Source organism: Limulus polyphemus, unplaced genomic scaffold (assembly GCF_000517525.1).
Source record: "Limulus polyphemus unplaced genomic scaffold, Limulus_polyphemus-2.1.2 Scaffold1241, whole genome shotgun sequence".
Taxonomy (NCBI): Eukaryota; Metazoa; Arthropoda; class Merostomata; order Xiphosura; family Limulidae; genus Limulus; species Limulus polyphemus.
In genome coordinates, this window is record NW_013666851.1 from 178,130 (window position 1) to 186,150 (window position 8,021).

An 8,021-nucleotide genomic window follows, 5' to 3' on the forward strand; every position below is an offset into this window, starting at 1 on the left:
AGGTGGAATGGAGGATTTTCTTTCATTGTAAACAAAATAGTTTATTATTGGCCCCTAAGGTGACTGGTAGATTCAGATTAAGTGATTTAGGTATAGTTTGACACTGTAAATGCTGTTCTAAAACGTCAGTGTGGTTAATATATCTCAGTCTCTTTTCGTTCAGTTTTCTAAGTCGTTTGAAAGTTTTGGTAGGGTTGAGATTAGAATACGATTGGGAAATTGTAATGAAGGGAAGGTTTAGTTTGAATGGAGTGGAAGATTTTTCTATGGGACGTGAAGGTTCAGAGTCATCAGGTTTAGAACTTAGTGGAGGATTGCTAGGAATATAGAGGATACCAGAATGAAGGTTGTTTTCAATGTGTGCAGAAGATTCGGCTTTTGGAAGGAGAAAAGTTTCAGAGATTGTGAAGTTTGGAAGGTCATCAGGCTCAGGGCTTACTAGAAGGTTATTAGGAATAAGAGTGGAAGCCGTAATTTCTGCATGAATAGAGAATTTAGGAGACGGGTCAAATGTAATCTTTGGAATAGTTCCAGGGAAAGTAGTGATAGAAATGGAATTTGGAAGTATAGAAGTGTGACATTCAGATGTATGTACTTTGGGTTGAAAGGTTGTGACTGAGGCAGGCTTCGTGGATCGGGTATCAGGTTTAGGGCTTAGGGAAAGGTTACTAAAAATAAAAGTGGAAGCTGTAACTTCAGCATAGGTTAGCCATTTAGGCGAAGGGTTACAATTAGAGTTTGGGACAGTTCCTGGAGAAACAGGGTGTGGAAGTGTAGTAGAGATGTGGCATACAGATGTATGCTCTTTGGGTTGAAGGGTTTTTAATGAGATAGGGGTATGGGGAATAGAAGAGGCTGAAGGAGATTTAGGACTAGGGGTGTTTGGTTGGTTTACGCTGGAGTATTCAATATTAGTTTGTAGGCGAGGAAGAATAAAGTTGGTAATAAAGAAGTGGAAATTACAGGATAGAGAAACGATTCCTTGGAAAGAATGGTGTAAACTAAGAAATGTCTCCTGCTTTCACGTTAGTGTTGTAAAGGAAAGACAAGCGTGGGTTACGTCGACATAAGTCATGTGCGAGAGCGTTGAATTTGTTAATTTTGTGATTTAAAGTGTCTGTAGTACAGACTTGTCTTAGAAAGAGATCATTAGTATGTCTATTAACGTCACGGTAAATAACGCTTGAGACGCATACGCGAAGGTCAGTACGGTGAGTCAAAATATGTAACAGTAAGGTTTGTAGGTCATTAAAACAGTCGGTTGTTGAGTTTGATTTGAGGTCGTTAGTTCCAACATGAAGAATTAGGTATTTTACAGTCTGTCGCAGTAAAGATAAAGTGTCTAAAAGGTCAAGTGAAGTGGCTCCACTAATGGATTTAATTAAAACATGTTGGTCTTTAACGTAAGAAAGAGTGAAGTGGTTCCACTAATGGATTTAATTAAAACATGTTGGTCTTTAACATAAGAAAGGTGTTGATACAGGTACTTAATAATAGCATCTCCAAAACTGACAATGTAAGGTGAAAGAAGAGGTAACATACCATTGGTAAAATCGAGTCCGTGGTCCATGAGTAGAATATCAATTTTTATAGAAAAGTTAGCACAAAGGATCACATATAAAGTGTAATAGACTTAAAATAAGACCCAAAACTTGAGCGCTTTCGAATAGTTGACTATTCTTCTTCAGGATAACAATTGTATAGATATTGACTGTTTAAGTCCATGGAAGCTGGTATATTGTATTGTAGATATTTACTGAGAATGTTTAATGAAGCTAGTCTATTGTGGTATAAATATTGACTGGTTAAGTCTATGGAAGCTGGTTTTTTCCAGTATCGGTATTGATTGTTTAAGTTAATGGAAGATTGTATATTGTAGTATAGATATTGACTCTTTAAGTTTATGGAAGCTGGTCTATTGCTGTATATACATTGACAGTTTAAGTTTATGGGAGCTGGTCTGTTGTAGTATAGATATTGTTTGTTCAAGTTTATGGTAACTGGTCAACTGCACTATATATATTGACTGTTCAAGTTTATGGTAGCTAGTCAACTGCACTATAGATATTGACTGTTCACGTTTATGGTAGCTGGTCAACTGCACTATAGATATTGACTGTTAAAGTTTATGGTAGCTGGTCAACTGCACTATAGATATTGACTGTTAAAGTTTATGGTAGCTGGTCAACTGCACTATAGATATTGACTGTTAAAGTTTATGGAAGCTTTTCTATTGTAGTATAGATATTGACTGTTTAAGTTTATGGAAGCTGGTCTATTGCAGTATAGGTAGTGATTGCTTAAGTCCATGGAAGCTAGTCAACTGCAGTATAGATATTGACTGTTCAAGTTTATGGAAGCTGCTCTATTGTAGTATAGATATTGACTGTTTAAGTTTATGGAAGCTGGTCTGTTGCAAAACTGATATCGGTTGTTTAAGTTTATGGAAACTACTCTATTTCAGTATAGATATTGATTGTTTATGTTTTTGGAAGCTGGTTTATTGCAATACAGATATCGGTTGTTTAAGTGTATGGAAGCTGGTCTACTGCAATATAGATATTGATTGTTCAAGTTTATGGTAGCTGGTCAACTGTAGTATAGATATTGATTGTTCAAGTTTATGGAAGCTGCTCAATTGTAGTATAGATATTGACGGTTTAAATTTAAGGAGCTGAACTACTGCAGTATACATATTGATTGTTTAAATTTATAAAAGCTGGTATATTGCAATGCAGATATAGGTTGTTTAAGTTAATGGAAACTGGTGTATTGCAGAATGTATACTATCTGTTTGACTTTACGGAAGCTGGTATATTGCAGTATAGATATTAACTTTATTCGTTTATGGAAGCTGGTATATTGTAGTGTAGATATTGGCCGTTTCAAGTTTATGGAAGATGGTATATTGTGGTATAGGTATCTATTGTTTAAATTTATGAAGCTGATCTAATATAGTATAGATATTGGTTGTCTATATTTATAGAAGCTGAACTATTGTAGCATAGATACTGACTGTTTTAGTTCATGGAAGATGGTTTATTGTAGGTAAATATTTACTGTTAAAGTTTATGGAAGCTGGTCTATTGCAGTATAAATATTGACTGTTTAACTTTATGGAACTGGAATATTGCAGTATGAATATTGACTCTTTAAGTTTATGGAAGCTAGTGTATTAGAGTATAGATATTGATTGTTTAAGTTTTTGGAAGCCGGCTCATTGGAGTATAGATAATGACTGTTCAAGTTTATTGAAGCTGGTCTATTGCAGTATAGATATCGACTTCTTAAGTTTATGGAAGGTATTTTATGTATTGCCGTATAGAAATGAAGTGTTTAAGACCAAGATATGAGTAAAAAGAGGAGTATTTAACTTAGAATGTACTTCAGAATTTTATAATGAGGTGATGTTTAGCATCGTAAATGCTGCTTAAAATAAGAAAGTCGCGTCATCGCACACTTCATATATGGCTTCAGAAACTTAATTACACTTACATTGTCCCTGCAATGTATATTGATTCTTAATATTTATGTATACCCAGCAATGTTGTTAAACACCATAACAACCTCGTTGATTGAACACAATTATTAAAAATGTTTATATAATACAGAGAACATTTTGTAACAACCTTGCTGGCTGTGCGTAATTATTAATAATATTTCACAATATAGCAACAACGTTATAACAATCTCGCTGAATGTACATAATTATTAAAAATGTTTACAAATTATGGTAAGAACGTTATAACAACGTCATTGAGTGTGCATATGTATTAAGAATGTATACTAGTGAAGTTGTTATAACGTTCTTTCTGTAATGTATATACATTATTATTAATTATAGTCAGTCAGCATGGTTGTTATATTAATATAATGAATTATCATAGTAAAGTATTTTATGTTTATGTCAAAACATAGTTTTTCAAAAATTTAATGATCGGAAATATTCAAGATGTCCACTGGGAGCTGGAAGTAAGGAAATATCACCTTGACCCAATTTCGACATTGCCGAGTGCATTGACCTAATATGTACGTTATTCAACAACATCAGGGGGATATAATTATAGTATTTTGACACTTGTGTATAAAGTTAAAATCATAAATAATATTCAACGTCAAACTGGTACACAATTAAAAACATTTTATTTAGGCCTATCTATGGCCTTCAAAAAGTTGACGACTCTAGATGTTTCGACGTTACAACGTCATCCTAAGGGGGATATGTTGCTATGCGTATGTTACTAGGTGGTATAATAGGATTGCATCATCAACTCCAGCTGGCGTGTTGCTATAAGCGCTTTGCTAGGCAATATAATAGGATTAGAATATCAACATCAGGGGATATGTTGCTAGATTATACATTAGGATTATGGCAGGAGAGGTGTGTTGCTGTGTGCACATTACTAGGTGTTATAATAGGATTACATCAGCAACACCAGGGACTCTTTGCTATTGCTAGGTGACACTAGATGGCACGTTACTAACATTTATAATTTTCATATTATTTCATTTGATTTATAGTCTTTCCTGTTATAATTAATTATCATTGAAATTTTCTGGGATACTGAAGAGAATAATGATACATGAACTAAATGTACATTCATGACATTCTCAATATTTGATGGTACATTAGGAAATTATTTTCATAGTTACTAATTTTTGTTATCGTCTTAGAACTTTAATATAAGTCAAAACACTATCAACATCAACAGTACCTCACGACACAACTCCGGTTTTCGTTTCTTACATCATTGTTTCATTATTATATGAAGAATGTATATAAATATGATAGTACTGTCTGTTGTATGTCCATGTAACTGTTTTGCAGGGTGTAGATGGATCTTCGCCAAAATTGATATGGAGGTTCATTATGTCCATGTGGGGTTTACATACAAATTTTCAGTTTTACGTTTTAGGTTTTTGCGTTTTTACCACTACTTCGCCCCCTTTAATGGATCTTCATCAAATTTGGCATGAAAATTTACTGGATCTATGCATTTGTGTTTTGCAGTTTTTATGGCGTTTTTGCGTTTTCTACAACTACATATAAGGGAAGTAACTTTTCATGTCCTAAGAGAACCTTTCATTAATCATGAATTTACATAACTTCCATCCATGTCAGAATGATTTATGTTATGTAGAAGATAGTAATCTTCGTGTATCATAATAATTTTGTTTGTAAGTCCTATGATGAAACAAAACAAATCTCATGAAAACATTGTATTTGTTATCCTGAAATAGAATACAGTCTTATATATTTTTACTGAGGAAATCAGATAGTTCTTGAACCACTTTCAACAAAATCAATGGGATTTAAATGTTTACAATCATGTACAATTAGTTTATTCGCTCTATCTTGAAACACGTGTAATATAATGGTTATATCCACTTCAGTCAAATCAGATCTGAGATATAGCCAGACTCCTTCTGAGCTGGTTAAGAAAATCGGGAAGTTTACAAAATGACAAGGATCCTGGGCCAGATAGTATTTCCATAAGGGTTTTGAAGGAGGTTAAAGATTGGATATGTTAGCCACTTGCTACTATTTTTTGTCAGTTCTTGAATAGTGGGGAGGTACCAAAAGATTGGAAGTTAGCTAATGTAACTTATCTTTTCAAGGAAGTTGATAAAAATTGTCCCAGTAATTATAGACCCATTAGTCTCACATCAGTTGTGGGAAACGTATGTTAAAAGATGCTTTGCAAAGTAATTTAACAAAGTTTAGAATTTTATTGGATAGTCAACATGGTTTCACTGAGAGAAAATATTGCCTGACAAACCTTTTAACATTCTTTGAAAAGGCTACCGCTTATGTAGATGAGGGTAAGGGTGTAGATTTGGTGTATCTGGATTTTCAGAAAGTATTTGACAAGGTGCCACATAAAAGGCTTGTAAAAAGAAGTAGCTCTATAGGTGTGGGCGATAAGTTAGCAAATTGTATAGAAGAGTGGGTGGATGGAAGAAAGCAGAGGGTTGTTACAAATGGAGCTCAGTCAAACTGGATTAATGTCGCAAGGGGGTTCCTCAGGGCTCAGTCTTAGGACCTTTACTCTTTTTGATTTACATCAATGATATACATGAAGGGATAGTCAATAAATTACTTAAATTTGCAGATGATATTAAGGTCTTGGGTGAAGAGGATGTTGCTGATTTACAAAAGGATTTAGTGAGTTGCGCAAATAAATGGCAGATGGATTTTAATTATAATAAATGCATGATAACGTATGTGGGTTATCATAATTTGAATTATAAGTATAATTTCGATGGGAATACCCTTAAAAGTGTTATGAAAGAAAGGGATTTTGGTGTAATAGTCAATCAGTCTCTAAAACTATCCAAGCAGTGTGCTGTTGTTAGTAGTAGGGAAAATAGGATTTTCGGTTGTATCTATAGAAACATTGAATACAAGTCTAAAGAGGTTATACTTTCATTGTACTAGTTACCGGTTAGGCCACATTTGGAATACTGTGTTCAGTCTTGGGCTCCTTACCTCAGGAAAGACATTGTATTGTTGGAAAGAGTTCAGATAAGGGTTACTAGAATGGTACCTGGGATGGAGAGGTTGTCATATGAAGAGAGGGTGAAATCTCTCAATTTGTTTTCTCCTGAAAAAAGAAGAGTTGGGGTGGGGGGTCTGATTGAGGTGTTTAAGATTGTAAAGGGAATTGATAGTGTTGATGTATCATCTTTTCTATATTTAACAATGAGAATAGTAGGACTAGAGAACACAAGTATAAATTTAGGCAAGGTAGGAGTCATCTTCAGCTAAGACAATTATATTTTTTTAACAGGGTCGTTGGCCTTTGGAACGGGTTACCTTCAAATGTTGTAGAGGCAGTACATTTAAGTGAGTGTAAGAAAAGGCTTGATAAGTATATGAATGATAAGGGCTGGGTTTAAAATGTTATTATTATTATTTTTTCAATCATTTTAATTTAGTTTTGAGGATGGAAAAGCCGAGATGGACCAGTAAGTCCCATGTTGTCCCGAAATATCATGTTATGTTATGTATGATCAGCTTGACTGGGATCATCAAATTCAGAAGCCCATCAATACCCCTTTCTAAACTTTGTTATGACAGCAGATACATGTTTAGTGTATGCTTTGAATACTTTTCTTAAAGTTATCATTGATTCTATTAGATGTAGTTTCTGATTTTATATGTTTTATTAGATTTAGATACTCGTCAATAACATAGACCTATGCACATGACCTAACAATGAAAACATCATGTGTTCTATAAAGCCTAAATGTAGGTCATTAAATAAGTTATAAAAAACCTTTTAAAATCTATATAGCATCATTCTAGTACGGAAACCACAAAGGTAAGATTAATCTTTGTTAAAAATTCTGTTCCCTTCACATTTATACGTATTGTTTTATACATATTCCAGTCTTATTGATAACCAATAACTATATATTAATTACACGTAAGACATGTTTCAAATCCACTATTGTTTTCTGTAACATATAACTAGTAAACTTCTCCACTCACTCACGGTGCAACAATGTGAGTCATCTTCATATCTCTTCAGGAGAGAAGAATCATCTGAAAAATCTACATATCCACTGCAAATAATATGAAAAAAATAAATGCTAGAAACACACCACCTGGTGTCACCTAACACTGCGCCCATAGCAAGGAGTCCCTGTTGTTGCTGATGTAATCATATTATATCACCTAGCAACAGGTATGTTGCTCTAGTTAATGAAGGGAAAGATGTACATTTGTCAATATAGAGACTAGGGAAGTGGCACCTACAGTCAACCTCTTAGAATAAAGAAAATATGCTCAGATGAAAAAACTACAGAAAACACACCAAGGATCTAAAACAAACCATGTTACAAAGAGGGTATAAAAATACCGAAATCGACAGAGAAATTGAAAAGGCTAACAACACTCAGCGGAAAAACATCCTAAATCATAACAATACTGTTACGTCTCCGTTCGTTAGTTAATTTTCCGTAACTTCGTTCTGACGAAACTTTAGCGACACAAGTCCTTTCTTAAATAAAACTAG